Below are 22,267 nucleotides of genomic sequence, written 5' to 3' on the forward strand. Positions count from 1 at the left end.
CATATAGACAAATCGGCCCTTCAGAACATACGCAATTTACAGACAAAAAATACTAGTTGTGGTAGTGGTGGAGGTGGGCGGTAGATGGCGTTGATGGAGATGATTCGTAGTAGAGGTTCGGTGTAGTAGTTGAGACAGTTGTAGGTGTCCTCCCACGATGAGTCTTCAGACTCCTTGGAGGTGTCATGAATAATAATCGTGGGAGGACAAAATACTGGTATAGATGGCAGTATTAATGGCAGCCTGCTCAATACCTAAACTGCTTTTAATTTAGGTATTGAGCAGGCTGCCATTAATACTGCCATCTATACCAGTATTTTTAATTATAGAATAACATGAGTGAAATTTATCTTGAGCCATATAGAAATAGGACTTTAGTGTTGATGTAGTTTTTTTTTTTTTTCCTCACCATAGGTTAGGGTTAATGGTCAACCAAATTGGTGATAGTTTTGCATATTCTGTGGATTATAATGTAGCTTGTTTCTTTGTGTATGTGTGTGTATACCAGATTGATAACTTTAATATAAAAGTCAAAACATTAATGTTATTATTCAAACATGATGGTAGTCTCCCTAATTTTACTAATGAATTCTAATCACCTTGTAGCAAACAGAAAAAGAAAGGATAAAGGCATTTTGTTTTAATTTGTTTTGTGATTTCAAAATATCACATTCTATTAATTTTGAAAATAAGAGGTATGTGTGAAAGCAAGAGAAAAAACCCAAAGAAAGAAGTAAATGTTTCTTTGGATTTTTAAAGAAGTAGTTAGTTTGTGTTAGTTAACTAGTTAGCTGTTAAAAAAACTTTTAACTTTTACAAGTAATTAGCACCAAACAATTAGAATTGGGGGGGGGGGGGACTCTGTTTATAGAGTTATGCCAATCATGTGAAGTGCAAAGAAAATAAAGAGAATACTATGTTTATTTATCAGCACTGCATAAATACTGCAGACAGTATCAAATAAATCTGAAATAGTGTGGTGTACTAACTATAAACTTTGGATGGGGTGGAAGGAACAATGAAAGATATCCACGAACAGATTAGTCAATAATAGCATACAAAACACTGGAAATTGTTTACTGAAAAAAAGTCAGAAGACCTAAATGAACAAGGATGGAAATTAACTGGAAGAACATAGCTTATGCCAATGACATTGTTATCCTCAGAGACTCATCAGCATGTTGTACAAACTACATCTGATATAATTAAGGCAAGCAAGCCTATAGGCCTTGTTTGAAACCAGGAAAAAACTAAATATATGAGCATTTCAAAGGCCTATCAAGACCAATCCAACTTGGTTGTTAATAATTATTTTTTTTATCAAGTAGATAGTTTTAACTATTTAGGAATCAATATTAATAGCTACAATGATATACACCAAGAGATCGAGGAGGAAACTGAGATGGCCCTCCTCGATCTCTTGGTGTATATCATAACATGATATACACCAAGATAAATTTTCTCATTTTCATTTTCTTTTCATTGAAACATGATAAATTTTCTGTTGTTGACCATGTTTCAAAGATCAAAACCTGCTTTAAAATTCCAGAGTTCTATCATTTATAAGAAGTAAGAGAATTGAGTGGTTTGATCCCCTTTGAAGAGTAAATGACCAGTTAATCAAACAAGTACTCGCAAATAGAAAAAAGAAAAATAAAATCCTTAGCCTGTCCATGGTATGAATGTATTATAGGTTTACAAATAAACCTTTCATCTCCAAGGACTCATTGAGGGGGGGCATCCTACTCTACAACTCTGTCTCCACCACTAACTACACTGAACTGACACTACCATCATAATCATCTGCACACAACACTGTCTACTAGTATTTTTTTTGTCTGTAAATTATGTGTGTAATAAGATAGAGAAACCTAGCAATAGCAGCTTTAGACCTAAATGGTCCATTAAGCTTTTGGGAAAGGTTTTAATAATTAGGATTTCCTGTTTGGATGCATGTCAGGGCATAGTTTCCAGTATCAGTGCCATCATTAAAAATCTGTAGCAGTTCTGTTCCACCATGTTTTCCTAGACTAAGTGGTCTTACTAATGCTTTCCATAAGGAAAATAATAGAAATTCTGATATTTTTATTCTTGTGAAAAAGAATAATTTAAAACTGGGGTATTTCAAAGACTTCAGGAAGGTTTTAAACACTCATGTTAACTAATAAAAGTTAAAATGGTTGATTTCATTAATATAATGCCTAGGCTTCACAGTGAGAAAATGGGCTGTATATGACCATGAACATTAATTTATGGAATCAATTTGTTAATAACTAAAAATGCTCGAAATAGTGGCATCTACCTAAATACTAGTGGATCAGTCAAGTTGAGTAAGGCCATAAAATCTAATTTTAAATTTAAAAGCATAAGGAGGGAGGAATTGGAAAGCTGGGATATCATTAGTGCGTGGGAAATTGTGAAAGAATATTTGTTAGCAGCAATGGTAAGTTGTATACCACGAGTGAACAAGAGAACACAATTTGGAGTAAAGTGGATGACAAACAATTTTAAACAGGAATTGCATGCGAAAAAGAGGCTATGGAAGAGATATAAGGAGACAGGTGAAGAGAAGATGCATGAAGAATATAAGACACAGGCCAGAAGAGTGACTAGTGTGGTAAGGAAAGCGAAACTGGAATATGAGAAAAGATTGGCCCTAGATCCAAGGAAAATCCTAGGGAATTTTTTAGCTATGTGGCCAGTAGGAGGAGAAATGACTGTGGAAGAATGATATTGTGGGATAAAAATGGAAATAGAGCGACTGATGCAGAGGACATAGTGGAATTGTTCAATGAACACTTTATTGGAGTATTTCATCCTAGAGGAGTCAGTTTTAATGCTAGAGGGATAGGGCTGGTTCGAGGTTTAGATGTACAGGAGGAGAGTGTGTTTCAGATACTGAGTACTCTGGATGTCAGTAAAGCTTTGGGACTGGATGGTATTTCACCACGAGTTTTGAGAGAATGTGCTAGGGAACTGACAGTGCCTTTAACCTGGCTTTTCAATGAAAGTCTGGCTGCAGGAAAGGTGCCCAGGGAATGGAAGGAAGATAAGATAGTGCCATTGCATAAGGGTGGTAACAGACTGGAAGTGTCTAATTATAGGTCAGTCTGTGTGTCATCAGTAGTTAAGATCTTGGAGAAAGTAGTGAGGGACTGTATACAGCATTGGGCAGATGAGGGTAATGTTATCTGTGAGAGTCAACATGGATTTGTGAAAGGGCACTCTTGTTTTAGCAATATGCTAGCCTTTTATAATAAAGTTACAAGAACATTAGATGAGGGAAAGGCATATACTGCAATTTTCTTAGACTTAGCGAAGGCATTTGACAGGGTGCCACATGATAAGCTGATATTTAAGTTGCATCACATGGGTCTGGATGTCAGATTGGTCAACTGGATTCAGGATTGGCTGTCTGATAGGTATTAGAGAGTTGTGTATGGTGGAGCAGTTTCAAGGAGGCAGAGGGTTACAAGTGGGATCCCACAGGGCTCAGTACTAGGACCTATATTGTTTAACCTTTATATCAATGACGTTGCCAGTGGACTGCAAGGGGATGTTCAGTTGTTTGCAGATGATGCGAAGCTGGGAAGGATTATTAGTAATAGTGCAGATGTGGTAGCCCTGCAAGAGGATTTGAATAAGCTAGATAGATGGGCAAATGAATGGGGGTGTCAGTTTAATGCAGCAAAATGTAAGGTCTTGAGGTTTGGGAAATATCGATGGGATGCTGCATTCTCTATGGAAGGAGCTATACTGGAGGAAGTAGGGAACACGAGATCTGGGGTTGATGATTGACAGAAACATGAAATTCAAGGGACATGTTGCAAAGGTGATGAAGGTAACACTGAGGATTGCTGCAATTATGAGAAGGACACTGACCTGCAGAGATAAAAGGGTTATCATTCCGTTGTATAAGTCTCTGATCAGACCACCAAATCCTGGGGACCAGATTTTGTCCCTAGGATTTGAAGGGGATAAATTAACTGTGGAAAGGATACAAAGACGGATGACAAAGATGGCTTCAGGACTGTACAAGCATAGTTATGAGGATCGGCTGAGGGAATGTGGACTGCAGACTTTGGTGGATAGAAGAAGGAGAGGTGATATGATGAGACTTTTAAACTGTTGAGAGGTGGTTACAGGGTTGACACTGGGGAGTTCTTTCGCTTGGTTGAACAGCGAGAAGGAGTGATTACAAGAGGCCATCCCTGGAAGTTACGAAAGGAAACTGTGAGCAAGAGGGTGAGGAGTGGTTTCTTTGCATGGAGGGTGGTCGAACCGTGGAATACATTGCCTAATGGAGTGGTGAGAGCGAGAACGGTCAGTTAGTTTAAGGAGTGGTATGATAGACTTCGTGTTTCTTAAGGGGGACCTCCCCTCGATGAATCTTGACAGACTTTATGTTCTTGGGAATTACCTCCCACGATGAGTCTTTTGACTCCATGGAGGCCTGAATAATAATAATAATAATAATAACCAAATCAGGTTTAGGGAAGGTGATTGGAAATAGGAGTGAAGAGTGGTCCAAAAGAATAACCTGCTCTGATTTAAATTATGAACTGAAGAAATTAACCTGCATTCTGTGGGGATTGTGAATTGAGGCTTAACAAGGACATTGTTGATATCAAAGTACATAATGGTAATTATAATGTCAGAAGAGACTGGATTGGAAAAAGATAAATGGGGAAGGTCGCTTATTAAGAAATAGAGTATGAGATTGATAATGTAGGCATATCCTGGTTATATGACATGTCAGATTCCAGATCATCATCATGTAGGAAATCATTGGTTTCTTCTCTGTGTCTCTCTCACTTGTAGATTCTTCATGTAATGGTTTAATAACATTTCTGAGCATAAATAAAGCTATATTATTATTATTATTATTACGGGTATCTCCATGGAGTCAGTAGACTCATCGCGGGAGACCCAAACTAGCAAAACAATATCTGTCATATCTCTTCTTGAATTCATTTACAGATGAAGAGCTCACAACAAAGTCAGGCAATGAATTCCACTCATTCACCACCCTCCAGGCAAAAAACCTTGTTCTGACACCTTTGTTAACCACACTCTTCTTTAATTTCCAGAGATGACCTCTTGTTCTTCCATCACTATCACACAGCTGAAACATTTCCCCTGCATCAATCCTATAAAAACCTTTTAGTAATTTGAATGTTTCTATCATATCCCCTCTTCTTCGCCTATCAACCAATCTCTGCAATCCACAAGCTCTCAATCTTTCAATGTAGGGAGCATTTTTTATATCACTCACCAACTTGGTCACTCTTCTCTGAACCCTCTCCACAGCCTCCTCATCTCCAAGGAATCCAGGTGACCAGACCTGAGCACAGTAATCCAAATGTGGAAGTATCAATGCTTTATAAAAGGGAATAATAACCTCTTTATCTCTGGATGTCAGTGTGTTCCTCAACAACCAAGTAATCCTATGTGCAATCTTGGACACCTTAGCAATGTGTCCTCTGAACTTCATCTCCTTATCTACCAATACCCCTAAGTCCCTAGCCTCATCAATCTCTTGGAGTACCTTTCCATCTATGTAGTACACAGCTGGTAATCTTTTAATCCCAAAATGCAAGACTTTACACTTTTCCACATTGAACTGACATCCATTTTCTTTTGCCCATTTTACCAGCTTATTTAAATCCTCCTGCAAACTTTCAACATCAGCTTGATTTTTTATTGCACTACACAACTTTGCATCATCAGCAAACAACTGAATATCTCCCTTTAAGCCGTTTCCTATATCATTTATATACAAATTAAACAACATTGGCCCAAGCACAGAGCCCTGAGGCACACCACTGGTCACCTGCCTCATTCTGGACTCGGCTCCTCCATACACCACCTTATGGTATCTCTCCCTAGCCATTCTCTTATCCATATCACCAATTTAATATCCATTCCCATCTGCTCCAATTTGCGTAACAGTGTTCTATGGGGTATCCTGTCAAAAGCCTTAGCAAAATCCAGAAGTACCACTGTGTAGCCAGTTCCTTTGTCCAACTCTGATGTTATTCTGTTATGGATAGTTAATAGATTGCTAAGGCAGGATCTACCTTTAACAAAACCATGTTGGCCTCTATAGAGTATCATATCCTGATCCACCCATTCTTGAATTTTGTCTTTAACCAACTTTTCCAATACTTTTACCACTACTCCTGAGATGGTGATTGGTCTGTAATTCAATACTGCAGTTTTAGAGCCACCCTTATGCAAAGGAACCACTTTGCCTAACTTCCACTCCCTAGGGACCATACCAGAGTTCAAACTTAAATTAAATATCCAGGTAAGAGGGGTTGACAATTCATTTGCACATTCACGCAACACCCGAGCTGATATTCCATCTAAGCCTACCGCAGTGTTTGCATTTAAGTTCCGCAATATATTTAATACCTCTGATTCTTTAGCTTCAATTCTCACATTAGGTATTGCTATAGGTATAGAGATATCCTCACTTGGGTGATAGACTTTTGAGAAGTGATCACTCAGTAACTCGACTATTACATCTGATTTTGTCACCTCAATACCATCAGCACCCACTAAGGTTATCCTTCCGAAGTCATTCTTCCTCTTACTTGCCACATAGCGGAAGAACTCTTTGGGATTACCCTTGATCTCTTTGGCTAAGGTCTTCTCATAATCTGATTTAGCTTTTCTTACTATGCTGGTAACCTTCCTAGCTTGAGCCTTGTACTGCTCATGGGTGTCCTGATCACCCTTCTCCTTGTAAGTTCTCCATAACATTTTCTTTTTTTGTAGTTCAAGCTTGATACTACTGCTCATCCATCTAATGCCTGCCTTGTTTGACCTCCTGACCATGGGGACACAATCTGATATTGCTTTCCTCAGATACCCGCTGATTTTATCCCAAGCACTGCTAACATCTTTCCCTTGCAATATGTTCTGCCATGGGATGGCTGCAAGCTCACTCCGAAGCTTGTTATAATTGCCTAACCTGTAGTTCCGTACATACCCCTTTTTAATAGAAAAATCCACAGATTTTGCAACCTCCCAAGTCAATACCACATGATCGCTTTCACCAACTGGAGGTAACGAGGTCACCTTACTTATGCATATAACCTCTGAACCAATAACCAGGTCCAACACTCTCACACCACGTGTCCCTTCAGTTACGTGCTGTTTCAAGTAATTTTCTCGTAGCAGATGTATGAACTCCATTTCCTTTTTGCTACGTGATATTTCCTCCTTCCAATTGATATCACCATAATTAAAATCCCCCATAATAATCACTAAGCCTTCACTCATTGCACTAAGTTGCTGATGCATGAATTCAATATCTCCCCCTGTACTCCCTGGTATTACTTAAGTAAACAAAATATTTAGGATACTATTTTGCAAATAAAAAGTTAGAAATTCAAAATTATTGAAGGAAGGATGAAGGGAATGACACAATTTTAGTAGTGTGAGGTACATTTAGGCTGCAGCTTGTCTCAGTGTTTAATACACCATCGTTACTAAATTTAATAATTTTAGTATCTAATATAATAGGTTTCCTAGTCTTCTTATCAACAGAAGCAATAGTATCCTTATTTTGATTTTTATCTGCCATTATTAACAACATTAAAATAAAATAATAGTTTACAATTCACTGCAAAACACTGACAGAAACAATGAGCAACAGTTAACTGAGGCGTTGAAAACTGTGCTTTGGTTGATTCACGGCACCACAGTACATGACGCTAAAACTGTTGTATGAGTGAATGTAGCATAATATAAATGGGCATTAGTCATAATTGTAAAACATCACATGAGTGGATTGTAAAGTGGGACCATACTGTACATGGAATTCCTGTTAAGGAGAGGAGCTCAAGATAAGGTGCATAATAAGCGTGGAATCTCCATGACTGAGTGTGAAAGTGTGTCGCTGCCAATTACTTAATGAGATGGAAAACAGAGTATTATTAATGGAAGATTTAATACGGAAGATATTGGTGTTTTATGTGATTACTACCCTGTGAACAACTGTAACCCACGGTACATTAATGTGAGTGGGCTGTATGGAATATTTGCTGCATCATCAAGAAAAAAAATCTCAGGAAGAAAAAACTTGACTTTCATACTGTGAATTTTGTAATTATTATTCCTTGAATAAGATAAATACCCTATCAGAATAAAGTGAAAATGCATGTATTTTACTCTATATATAATAATGGAACAATTTTGTAGAGAAGTTAGACCAGCTAAGCTTATAAATAGAAGGGAGCTGTCCTTAAAACATGATTAATGTTTTAAGGGCACACATAAAACTGTTTTATTTGCTAATTATATTATCATTAACTGAAATTTTAATTGTATTATAAACAGAAAAAAATTTGAACCTACTTTATATCTTGGAGGGAAGGATTGTTTTCGAGTTTAAAATTGAGCCTAAATTAGTGGGAGTTTGTCATCATGGAATCAAACTTATTTTGGAAAAAGAATCTTCTAGAGCAATATCTTTTTTCAACACATACCTCAATTGTGAATCTGATGGCAGCTTACGTTTATCTACTACAGACCAACTTTTATGGGTTACTACGAGGGTGGGCGGAAAAGTTCTCGGCATCGACCATAGATGGCAACACTATCGGCAAGAATTTTTTTTCTAAGTTGGTACATCTGTCATTAGCATCCATGTGAAATTGAAGTCATTCTATCAAGTAGTTCGTTTTGTACAGCTGTCTGAAACAAAAGTGTTCTCTGTATTCCTTGAAAGGGATAAAATTGAGTATCGTGCGGTTATAAAATTCTTTGTAAAAGAAGTTTCACCCCACAAGAAATTCATTCGAAGTTCATAAAACTTTATGGGCGCTCTTCTCCTTCGTTTTCGACAATTAAGAAATGGGCTGCCGAATTTAAACGTGGACGTATACCAGCCTTGAAGATGAACCACGTGAAGGACGTCCAAAAAGTGCATGATATCATTGATCAAATGTGCGATATGGTATTGAATGACCGGCGAGTCAAAGTGCGTGAAATAGCTGAGACTATAGGCATTTCAAAAGAATGTGTAGGATATATTTTGCATGAAGAATTGCAAAAGAAAAAGCTTTGCGCAAGATGGGTGCCGCGTTTGCTCACAGCAGATCAAAAACGCACTCGCATGAAAATCTCTGAACAGTGCTTCGAGCGTTTTAACAAGAATAAAACTGATTTTGTGAGTCGATTGATTACTGTGGATGAGACTTAGATTCACCATTAAACAGCAGTCAAAACAGTGGACAGAAGCCGGTTGTTCAGCGCCAAAGAAGACAAAGTCGGTTCCATCAGCAGGAAAGTTCATGGCATCGGTTTTTTGGGATGCATTCTTTTATTAATTATCTTGAAAAGGGTAAAACAATAACCGGGGAATATTATTCCGATATTTTAACCAGACTAGACGAAAAAAATTCGTGAGAAAAGATCCAGTTTGCAGACGAAAAAAATCATCTTTCATCAGGACAATGCACCTGCCCACAAAGGTATTTTGGCAATGGGAAAATTAAGGGATCTGCACTATGAATTGTTGGAATCTACCCTGTTCCTTAGATTTGGTTACCTCTGACTTCCATCTCTTCCCAAAACTAAAACTCGTCCTCGCTGGTCAGCATTTTTCTTCAAATCAAGAGGTGATTGATTATCAAGAAATGAAACAAGCAGAGGATTTTTTTTGCAGATCTTACTGAGAACCACTACAGGGATGGGATAATGGCGCTGGAGCATTGCTGGAATAAGTGTATTAGTCTTAAGGGAGATTATGTTGAACAATTAAAAATAATTTTGAAATTATAAATTCATTTTTTCATTGTTAGGCTGAGAACCTTACAGTCCACTCTCATATATTCCTGTTTCATCTGCACATTTCTTCAGCTTAATTTCCGCTCAAGTGAGGTCGCTGCAGCATATCAACCTACACCATTCAATTCTATCTAAGGCAGTGTGTTCTTGGAGGTTCCTTCTCAAGTTATCCACCCATCATTGTTTACATCTCCCCTTACTTCTTTAGCCTGTTGGCTTAATTTCTGGCACTCTCCTTCTCATATAGCTTTTGTCTTATCACATAAGATGACTAATCCACCTCAGCCACGATTCCCTAATCTTCCCAGATAATTTGGGTTACTTCATTGTCCCCTGGATCAGTGAGTTTTTTTTCTTGTCCAATCTCATCTGGATGCTATTCCCAGTAAAACTACAGAATTATAAAATCTTGACATTTAAAGCACGTAATTTTCCTGTTCAAAATATCTCTTCAACAGAAATGAATTGGAGACTACCAATTAAATGGCTTTATTGATTATAAATTGAGAATACGTAAAATCATCGACAGTTTCATTTCTTGCAACTTTACTTATTTTGGTTAAATGGCAGGATCAGTTAAAAAAATAGAAAAAAATTTTTAAAAAAAAAACCATACTTCAGAATATCAGAATCATATTCAACTTATCGAATCTCATGAATCAGGTCTGGCTCAACATGGATTCAACCAGATCAGGATTTATAACAGTTACCTTGCATAAGTGTTATTACAAAGTTGAACTTTTATTCAAAGAAGCACTAAAATCTTATTTCACTGGTCTAACTTTAATCATAATGATTGCTTATTCTCAAAGTTTAGTAAATCGTTATTCTCAACTGTATTGAATCATTTCTTCTGGTGTCCAAAAGCTATGGACGAACTACATTTTTACCTGTATATTGAAAAAATGTTCATAACTACAGCCAAATGTGGACATAAGTTTATTTTCCACATACTAATAAATTATATTACGCAAAAATGCGTTATAAACTTCATACAGATTAAATTACAATACATTTTTAGCAAAAGTTACAAACTTTCTAAGGATATTGAGCCTGTTAACTCAGTAGAAGTGGTGTTTGCACTTATCAGAGTAAGACCGACCGAAGAAAGAGCATCATTAGTTCCATTCTAGTCGCTGACTAGATGAACTTTTTCAAGATGAATTGGACCTCCAGGTCCAATCCAGGTTTGCCTGGAGGATCGATAGAAAGTCAGGCTATGGCAATCAAGCAGGCTTTAACCCTGCTTGATTGCCATAAGATGATTGTGATGGTGCGCACGAATGACTTGAGAGGCAGTGTAAATCGGGTGGCGTGAGATCTGAGATTCATGCATGAGGTTGTACAAAAGAAAACGCAGAGAGGAAAGATTGTGTGCGTGTGTGTGTTACCCAAGCATGATAATAACGAGCCGAGTAGAAGTGCAGTAATATTGACTAGCATAAAGTCAGAAGAGAGGATTGGAATATGTGGATGCTTGGAAGGCATTTGAGGACAGAAAGGAGCTGCATGTGAGAGACCACTTGCATTTGAACGAGGAAAGACAGGCATCTGGAGAGATTGCTGTTTTCTGAACAAGTCGGTGCATCAATGCAGGGAAACTAGAATTCCCAGGGTGGATGGTAGAAAGGGTAACCTCTTGTGGGAAGGGGTGCTTGGGTAAAGGGGTACGACATCAGGTAACACTGAATCCAGAGGAGTCTGGAGGGAATAATGATAGGTATAGAAACAGTGACATTTTTATGCTTTATATTAATGGCAGGAGTATCCAGAAGAAGGAGATAAATTTGTGGCGTTAATAGCATCATCCTGGCCACAGATTATTGGAATCACTGAGACGTGGTTGACAGAAGAGGATATAATAACAGGGATAGATGTAGCAGGGTACAGCATTTTTCGACGGGATAGGCAGAATAGGAAAGCCTCCACTCTTATGTCCTCTAAGAGTGGAGGCTTTGGAAGGCAGTGATACTAATGGTTTTGAAAGCATATGGTGTGAGGTAGAGGTGGGCAAGACAGGATATTTAGTGGGATGTTGCTAAAAGCCAAGGAGAACAGAGGGTTGGGAGCAAGAGATGTTTAGGCAGTTGAGCTTGGGAAGTGCAAGAAGAATGATAGTATGGGAGATTTTAACTACAGCAGTGTAAGTTGGGAAGAGGAAAATGTATGCAGTAATAAGGGAATGGAATTTCTATAATTCTTGATGGACAAATGTCTTAGGCAACATGTAATAGAGGGAATAAGAGGTTCAAGAGTTTTGGATTTGGTCATAGCATCAGAAGAGCTGATAATAACTGAGATGACATCCCCCCCCGGTGGGGGAGAGAGTGATCATGTGGTTTTGACTTCGAAGATGAATAGACATGCAGGAGTATCAAAAAGATGGGAACCTATGTGGAATTACAAAGCGAATGATTATAATAGTCTTAGCTATCGACTTGAGGCAGTTCCAGAGGGCAGAATTGGAAGGCCAGGATATCATTAGTGCATGGGAAATTGTGAAGGAATATTTGTTAGCAGCAATAGTAAGCTGTATTCCACGAGTCAAGAAGAGGATATAATTTTGTGTGAAGTAGATGACAAACAATATTAACCAGTAACTGCAGTTGAAAATGTCTTGTTAGTCAAATGGATTCAGGATTGGCTGTGTGTGTGATGTGTATCAGAGAGTTGTGTATGGTGGGGAAGTATCAAGGAGGCAGAAGGTTAGAAGTGGTGTCCCACAGGGCTTAGTACTGGAACCTGTATTGTTTAATCTTTATATCAATGACATTGTCAATGGATTTCAGGGGAATATTCAGTTATTTGCAGATGATGTGAAGCTGGGAAGGGTTATTAGAAATAGTGTAGATGTGGCAGCCCTGCAAGAGTATTTGAATAAACTAGACAGATGGGCAAATGAATTTGAGTATCTGTTTAATGCAGCAAAATATAAAGTCTTGAAGTTTGGGATACATCGATGGGAGGCTGCATATTCGATTCGAGGAGCTGTACTGGAGGAAATAGGAAAGACAAGAGATCTGGGGGTGATGTTTCATAGGGTACATATTGCAAAGGTGGTGAAGTTAACTCAGAGAATTGCTGAAATCCTGAGGACACTGACCTGCAGAGATAAAAGAGTTATCGTTCCATTGTAAAAGACCCATCAGACCATATTTAGACTATTGTTCTCAAATTTGGTCCCCAGAATTTGAAAGGGATAAATAACTGTGGAAAGAGTACAGAGCCGGATAACAAAGATGGTTTCAGGACTGTACAATGGTAGTTATGAGGATCGGCTGAAGGAATATGGAATGCAGAGTTTGGTAGATAGGAGAGGTGATATGATTGAGCATTTAATCTGTTGAGAGATAGTTACAGGGTTGACACTGGGGAGTTCTTTTGCTATGTGGAAAAGCGGGAAGGGGCGATGACAAGGGGCCATCCCTGGAAGTTACGAAAGGAGACTGTGAGCAAGAGGGTAAGGAGTGGTTTCTTTGCATGGAGGGTGGCTGAACCGTGGAATGTATTGCCTGATAGATTGGAGAGAGCAGGAACGGTCAATGAGTTCAAGGAGTGGTATGATAGACTTTGTGTTTCCTAGGAAGGAAACACAAAGTCATAAGGCCTGAGTAATAATAATAATAATAATAATATAGTTAAGGAATTAATGGACAGTACTTACAGAAAACTGAGAGACATTTCAGTATGGAATATGTCCACACTGAACTGCAATACTGCTCTCACGTCATATCAAGGTTAGCACCAAATGATTCAGACGTTCTTGTGACAAACTGGCCCACTCCTCCTTCAGATCAAGGATAAGGTGTTGTTTGTCTGGAGGATAATTTCAAGCAGCACTGCCTAACCTATTGAACATATCCCATTGTGGCTTAGAATATACTAGCCACTGCATGTCTTCCACTGTTCCATTGTAATGAATACATTTCAGTCTTCTTTTTTGTATTCAAATTTTTGTTTGAAAAATGTTTTATTTTATGAAATTTATGTATTGAAAATTGTATACTATTGTTATTGTTATTATTGTTATTACATAACACCTCCAGGGAGTCCAAAGACTCATCGAGGGAGGGCCTACTCTACAACTCTTCATCTCTACCACTCCACCAGCCGCAACTACCTTCATCATCCACCTCCACTAGTATTTTCACAAACAAACATCCATTCCCACTGCAGGATTCGAAGCCGCTTTTGGCTGGAGAGCATATACACTAACCACTCGGCCAAGCAGAACGGCCTGGTTGGATGAATGGTTTAAGAAAAAGAAAGATAATTTACTGCTTTAAAGAAGATAGAATAGATGTGTGGTTTTTCTTTTTTTCTGATAATAAGTACTATGGTTTAGAACTGTCTCAAGTCTCTTAACGGTTGAGCTCGACTTCCAGTTGAGGTTGTTGCTACAGAATATCTCCTATCCCTTATTAATAAGACCAATAGTCTCTTGCATTGATTTCACTGTTAGTGTCCTATCTTAAGCGACATTACAGAGTCAGCTTCACTTTCCTGGGTGTTTTCTTCAGATGCAAACATTATTATTATTATTACCTGACACCTCAAGGGAGTCCAAAGAGTCATCGAGGGAGGGCACCTACTCTACGACTCTCTGTCTCCATCACTCTATCCATCAAAGAACTGCAACTACACCAACGTCATCTACCGCCCTCCACCACCACCACTACTATTTTCACAGACAATCACAAACATCAGTGCCCACAGCGGGATTCGAACCCGCAGCCTTTTGGCTGGAGAGCGAATACACTAACCACTCGGCCAACCAGGCCGGCATGTTTGCTTACACTTGGTTAAAGGATTAAACCAAGTTTATAATTTATTGGCATCTTTAATTTATAGTATAACCAAGTGAAAAAACTTTCAATATCTATCTGTAATCCAGAGTATTTTAGTAATAAGGTGTGACACCCCTTGGCTACTTGTATATGGAAATGATTTCTGCATTAGTTTAATCATGGTGGTATCATTTTTGGGTCTGGCTCCCACTGACGACACCTCAAAAAGCTCGAAACCGGTGCGGCTCTGGCTCTGACTTGAGAGTCTCTGCTATCTGGTAGGTTTCTGCCTGTCTCTGAGTGGGGCCACCACTGAGATTATGGCTCTGCTTGGTGGTGGGGTGAGCCTGCCACTGGGTAGAGCCAATGCTGAGAAGTTCTTTTTGGCATTATGGGATACTAAGCAAGTAATGTGAAGTCATTAGCTTCTATATACGAGTTGCTCCAGTTCTGAAAATACTTCAGGCACAAACTGTTTGCTTACATTTGGATAAAGGATGAAACTATGAATATAATTTCTTCACATCTTTATAGTGTCAGTGGTTCTAACAGGCACTTAAGCGCCCACGACCTTTCCAAGTATTCTTGGGCTTTCCAACAGTAACTTGAGGGGGACAAGGTGGTTAGCCTTATGCCTCCCAATGTGTCTTATATCCTCCATATGAGACCGGCTAACTCACCTTTCGTCGAAAGTGACCATATAATCGAACCCAGGTCTTTCTGACCAAAGAGCTTCGTCTATACCGACTGAGCTACAGAGGATCTAATAATAATAGTATAGTATAACAATTTAAAAAATATTGCTGTCTCTGTCCCATTCTTTGGTTATGCTAAATTCTAAAGGTTGTGCTGTTGTGAATCCAGAAGGTGAAGGCCAAAGCTTACACCCGACACCATACATACATGATTTTGACACTTCACTCCATGCCACTGAAATGTTGAAGATTCCTTTCATGATGTTGTATGTACTACTTCCAGTAGTCTCTCAGTGTGACATTATCAGTCACTTGAATAGTTTCAACAATTCTCTTGAGTGTCTGTAAATAATAAGCCTTGAAGGTGGATATTGCACCATCTGTGTCTAGGAAGTCAGGAAGAGTCATAACTCATCACCCCTTCTAATTGTAAAATATGAGAGCTGCAAAAGTGAAGCAGGCATAAATTGGAGCAGTGTAAATCAAGTCTTACCTGTATATATCAAGTTAAAAGCTAGTACAGTGTTTCCATCACTCAAAATTTGCGTATCCCAATAAATTCATTCCTAATTCTAAAGTTTATGCTGTATTCGAAAGACAGATGCCAAAATGATTACTTTGTATTATAAGGCAATATTATTTAATATCTTTGGCTGCACACCCAAGTCACAAAAGAACTGATTTCCAAAAATTATGGCTAAAACAATTTTGCCTTCAGCGTAAGTAGTGCTTGCCTCTTGCGCTAGACTGCCCAAAGGTCGACTTAAGTTCAAGTCTAATCACCAACTGGAGGAACGTTTTCTAAGTTTTTCTTGGACCGGTTCCCGAGTTAGTCGATCTCTGGCACAGGCAAGCGAGTTTTTTTTTTCTTTTTTCCTAGAAACTCAAGAAAATCGACCATAGAACCCACATTATTTTAAATAGTAACATATCCTGTTAGGGTTAGGTACCAAGGCAACACTTGTTTGCCAGTCTCTTCATCGGTGCCGCCTATAATAGTGATGACATGGGCAAGCTATCTCTGATTGGCTACATGTGGAGATTGAACTGCCCACTCAGTCTGTCTCCAAAAGCTAGATAGGGTTAAAAGGTCTCGCCTACTCTCAATAAGGGAAATAGAAGGCGTTAGCTGATTTATTTATTTGGAGAATTAAAAAAATATATATTTTTTAAAGATTTGCCATTATTTTTTACTAGCTTCAAATCAAAAGACGAAATCCATTTTGCGGATGTCCAAAAGTGTGACCAAAATTACTGGGAACCGAATCTCCAGAAAATATCGAAGAAAATGCTACACTTAGGTGTTTTTTTTTTTTTTTTTTTTTTGGAGCGGGGGAATAACATGAGGACCCATTACCCTTGAAATGTGTACTTCATATTTAGAGATTTGGTTATATTTGAGTTGCAGAGACCTATGGAAATTTCCAACCTCTACTGCTGTCTTGTGTGCGGTCATTAATTAATCAATGATCATTTTAAACTAAACTGTTAACCTCTTCTTACTATTAATAATATTAATAGTAATTAATAATAATCATGATTTGTCATTTCCCGACTCTTACGGTTGTCCACAGGCAGATTCCTTTTGACTGCGGTTCTTCCCGTTCTAAATCATCTGATTTGAAGACGTGTAAAATATTCTGTCTCTTGGTACTCTAAGCTGTTTCTCCTATTAAATTAAAAACAATACGTTGCAAAGCATATACATAGAGAAATAAGTGTAACCCAGTAGAAATACGTGATACTTGTTCCCCACTTAGCCAATAGATGGCGCTAGTTTTCGAAAGCAATTATTAGAATTGTTTCGTAAATCACCAAGTACCTGTTACATTCGATTTGTCTGAAAGCCTGTGCGTACACGAAAACTCCATTCTAAATACGTAGATTTTAATGTAATTTGGTATTTAGCATCTCAGCTCTAAATTTTTACGATATTTCTGTGAATAATTGTTACGAAAAAGCAAATTTTGATTCTACACACGTAAGTTGTGAAACCTTTTAAGTGCGGTATTGTCTCCTGCGGGCAAATGGTTAAGAAGAACCTATTGATATGTTTTTTTGTTTTGTTTTATTTTGTTTATTTAATAAATCTAGAGTTTACGAGATTACTTGAGATTAATTGTACTTGTGGATCGTGTTGATCTACGCAGAATATAATTTCTACTCCAAACTTTTAAAGATTCTGAAAAAACACACTAAGGCAACAAGAAAGAAGGCACGATCTTACTTCCGTCTGGTCTTCTCTCATAATAAAATAAAATAAAAATAAATAAATAAATAAATCTAATACATGCAGACCTCGATGGTGCGCATTTCATTCTTGTAGCTTGAATGTTTATTTAGTCACCATTTTTCCTGCGAAGCGAACAATAGCTGTTCATGAAACTAGTAGAATATTAAAATAAAAATATTTTTTCTTCCATTTACTATATTATCAAAAAAAAAAAAAAAAATCAATCTATATTAAAATAAAAATATATATTTTATTTCTGCCAGTTACTATGTACTCTACATACTGGCTTTAAATAGATAACTTTACAAAGCTAAATTGGCTCCACCTTTGTGACGTCCGATAAAACTGCACCGCGACTATATTGGAGTTCTTCTTCTTCAAGTGTCATCCCCTAGAAGGAGGTTGGCAACTATGTCACGGAACCTTTTTCTTTCTTTTGCTGCTCTGGAACATTTATGGTAAATAATTATAGTAAATATTGGAGTTACTAAACTGATATAATTGGTAAAAACTTTAATGCTTCTTCGTTTGATAAAACCAAAGATATTCCTGATCTTTTACCAGTGGTCTGCTCAACGCAATAATCAAGCAAAATACAGAAAAATTTATATTTCATAATATATTTCATTGCCTGTCTATGCCATTATAAAGGCTTAGTTTTTCGGTATATTGGTAGGTACTGACTTTTTCTTCAGAAGGTGACCGAATTCCTACCAAAAAAAATAAAAAGTTCCAGATTGTTTTTATATAACGAATCAATTGTAAATAATTCATTCTAAATGAAATAAAATAAGAAAAAAATAGACTAACTCAAATTTAGAGACAAAATATCAATATGCGTTAACATGTTACGACTTTCGGCAGACGACAGTTCTAGCTTCGGATGTTAGTGATTACGTCACTATAAGTGGTATGTAGAGAAATTTTATATAACGAATCAATTGTGAATAATTCATTCTAAATGAAATAAAATAAGAATAAACTAGACAAACTCAAATTTAGAGACAAAATATATATATGCGTTAATAGAACCGGCGCTAGGATCTTTGCCGCACGAATGCAATTTCTATCTAAGCGCCCCTGTAGCGATCCCGGCGTGTGTGGTTCTTTTACGATAATAAATATTTAAATTATTTGAAATTTCTTAAATAAATTTTGACAGAACAGTTGGTTCGCTAAATGTAACGAACCGCGGATGTTGACTAAGCGGGATAATCGTTAAAAACCCGAATATTCAAAAAATTCTCAAAAGTTAAAGCAAATTTTGATAAAGCCACTTCACTTTAATCGTTTAATATAATGATACAGGGATTATAGCCTTCTCACCGACCCGAATCGCTAACAAAATTAAAATGAATTTTAATTAAAGTTAAAATTTATTTGAATTAAAGTTTAAAAAATTCTTACATTTTACAAGTTACTAAATTCTTAGTAACTTGTAATTTTTTTTTTAATAATTTTTATAAGTGGAACTATCTTTTAGGAAAATAAAAGAAACTCAAGATAGATGGGCAAATAAGAAAATAATTCAGATATAATTAGAACATTTAATATAAGTATTCAAAAAATAACATCTTTACAAAATAACAGAAAATAAATTAAATTACATAAATATACTTGAAATTTTTTAAATTAAAATTTTAGGGTTTTTGATTTCATATTCACAAAATTAGAAATAATGGTCTTAACGTCTAATTCCGCACATACATCATTTTCAATAGCTATTAACGCCATACTAACAAGCCTTTTATGTGACATACTTGTTCTTAAATAGGTTTATTATTATTATTATTATTATTATTATTATTATTATGTGACACCTCCATGGAGTCCAAGGACTCATCGAGGGAGAGTGTGCCAACAGCATAGAACGATTGATCCCTTCGAACTACTAAACGCGCTCAAACCCGCTTAACTTTTTGCTGAGCCATTAGTAGCAGAGGCTCTATCAATCGACCAACTTTTGCTAATCAATTTCAACTTGTAAAAGGAACGTTCACAGCTCGTTACACTAACAGGTAAGGTTAATAGTATTCTTAAAGCAATTGAAAAGTTAGGGAAAGAAAATTATTGGACACAATAAAATTAAGAATATCGAAAGGGTTTTGAATATTTAAATTATCCTTCCGAAAAATATCCCGGAAAGCACATAACTTGTCATATGGTTCTATTACATTTACGTCTTTATTGTCGCCATCCTTCAAGAGAATCTCTAAATCGTCACAATTTTTTCGTAAATCTTCGTTATTAATTTGTAATAATTTATACAAGAAATTGAAATTATCATAATATGTTTTTAGTTGTTCAAAACGTTCTATTAACGAACACATTGCAACGTCTAGAAGTGTATAAAACACATTCACTCTAAATTTATCTTCTGGCGATTGTGGGGTTTCGTCATAAAGCTCGTAGTCAAATTGTCGTGTCTTCTTTCGTCGTCGAACTTCCGTACCAGTTTTAAATTCTTGTATTCCATCCACTTCTTCACTCAGTTCTTTTGCTGTTTTTAGAACTTCTTTAAAATTTGTATCTGATCGATACTCTTACAAGAGTATCGATCAGATACAAAGTTTTCGATATATTCTAAAGCAAGTGTAATGTTCATATTTTTGTCTTGTAGCATTTTACTCACAAGGTTTATTCTGTTAAGTAAATCATGCCAAGTTATAAGAGAGCAAATAAATTTGTAGTCCTTTATTTTAGCGCATAATGTTTGTGCTTCATGCTGAGTTTCTTTATTAAAATTTTCATTATTTAAAATTTCAAAAAGTGCATCGTAATTTCTCCTAACTGATATCGTAGGGGGCGGATTGCATTAATTTTACTTTCCCATCAGGTTTCTGAAGGCTGTTTCAATGTTAAATTTTTTACGAACTTTAAAAGGATTGCCCAACGTTTGTAAGAGAATGAAAAGAAATTGTATATTTCTTGAATAATTGCAAAGAAACTAATTGTATCTGCATTCACTTTGGCTGCCTCATTAATGATTAAATTTAGAGTTTTTTATTTATTCATATGGAGTTTCCTTCCTTTTCTTCCTCGTTCCTATTGGGGCGAGTTGAGCCCCCTCATGGGGGTTAAGTATTTATGGCTGTAGATCCGTGTGTGTTCACGAGGCCGGTTTGCCTGCTTGCACGATGAAAAACCCCAGATAAACTGGAAGGAAAAACCCTGCTATCCACGCCCAAGGCCGGCTAACTTGGCTATGGCTGAGGAAGATCCGTAAGCTCCTCACGTCGGCGACAGGAATCGAACTCAGGACACTCCTTCCCCAGGCATATGGTTGTGAAGCGCAAAGCCACTAGGCTAGCCGCGCCGACAAATTTAGAGTATGAGCAGCACATGGCATGTAAAAAGCTCGAGGATTTTTCTTCAAAAGCAAATTTTGGAGCCCATATTTTTTCCCTTTCATATTTGCCCCATTGTCATACCCTTGAAATCGCATGTCTTCAATGGGAATGTTCCATTTTTCCAGTTGTTCCATTATTGTTGCACATAAACCACGTCCTGTGGAATCTGATATATCTGCAAAACCTAAAAAGCTTTCCCGATCTTGACAATTCCATTGTCACAGGAAACAAAGCGAATAATAATGGTCATTTGTTCTGTTTTACTTGCATCAGGTATGCAGTTCTAAAATTATGGAATAATATTTAGATTTTAGAATTGATAATAAAATTGTATCCCTGATTGCGTTACTTAAAGTTTCCAATATTTCATTTTGACTGTCTTTACTCAAATAATGTACTCTATTGTTTCGTTGTAGGGCCCTTTCAACATGATTTTCCATAACGGGATCAAACTTCACAAACAGTTCGACTAATTTTTAAAAAATTGTCGTTATTTCTTTCATACAATTTATCACATGATACGCGAAAAGCTAAATTTTGGCTACCAAGGAATTTTATAATTTCAATCATGCGTTCTAAAACACTCGTCCAATATTTCTTTTCCATTTCATACATGCTTTGAGTCTGGCAATCAATAGTGGTTTTGTTTTATAAATTTTTATCAACTTCCTTCCATTTTAAGAAATTTTTCATGTGAGTTAAACTAGTCTCATGTCTATGCAAAGTTGTACTTCCATTTCTCCAATCATTATAACCTTCTACAAGACTACTTGATTCAGTAGGTGCGAAACGTTTGCAACAAAAGCAAAAAACAGAATTTAAAGTTTCCGAATAAAATGAGCCATGTTCTTGGCACGAGCTCCCAGTGTTCTATTTTTTTATTATAAGACGTGTCGCCAAATTTACGCCCATATGCATCTCTGGGATATATTATATTTTTCTTTTGAACAGGCCCGATTTCAATTAAAACAACTCGTAATTTTTCATCAATATTTCCCCACTCACCTGGATCTTCTAAATTTACAGAGACTAACAATGTGTTAGTTTCGTGGTCAACTACAACTAAATCTTCTCCTAACTGTTTTTCACTTAAATCATGCGTCTTGTTATCTTGTTCAACAGTTGCAGTAATACTTTCATGCAAACTGGATGATGTGCACGGTTCTTCAACTCTGATTTCTGATGTATCGAGTTGGTTACAATCTGCATCAGAATATTTTAATATTTTAACAAATTTATTAAGAGCCCCAGTTTGTTTCTTAATATTTGCTTCTTTCGCAGCATGACGCTTACGATTTTGTACACCGGATAACTTTTTTTTAAAAATTTTTGATTCTATTTCTATTTTATACCCACAAGAAATTATTAAACAACACGACACAGAGACGAAATAATAATCCG

At 36.9% G+C, this 22,267-nt stretch overlaps 1 protein-coding gene across 1 annotated transcript in view; it reads left to right on the forward strand.

The window, feature by feature from the left end:
• Positions 1-17,128: 17,128 nt before the first annotated feature.
• LOC150105147 (inactive fucosyltransferase B-like) overlaps positions 17,129-22,267 on the forward strand; it is a 124,697-nt gene continuing 119,558 nt past the window's right edge. Inside the window, exon 1 of the mRNA XM_090395508.1 lies at positions 17,129-17,264. The gene's annotated coding sequence lies outside the window, so the exon portion shown is untranslated. The remainder of the gene's footprint in view (positions 17,265-22,267) is intronic.

The sequence above is a fragment of the Typopeltis vanoorti genome, chromosome 7 (genome assembly GCF_054136105.1).
Source record: "Typopeltis vanoorti isolate ZY-2024b chromosome 7, IOZ_Tvanoo_1.0, whole genome shotgun sequence".
Taxonomy (NCBI): domain Eukaryota; kingdom Metazoa; phylum Arthropoda; class Arachnida; order Uropygi; family Thelyphonidae; genus Typopeltis; species Typopeltis vanoorti.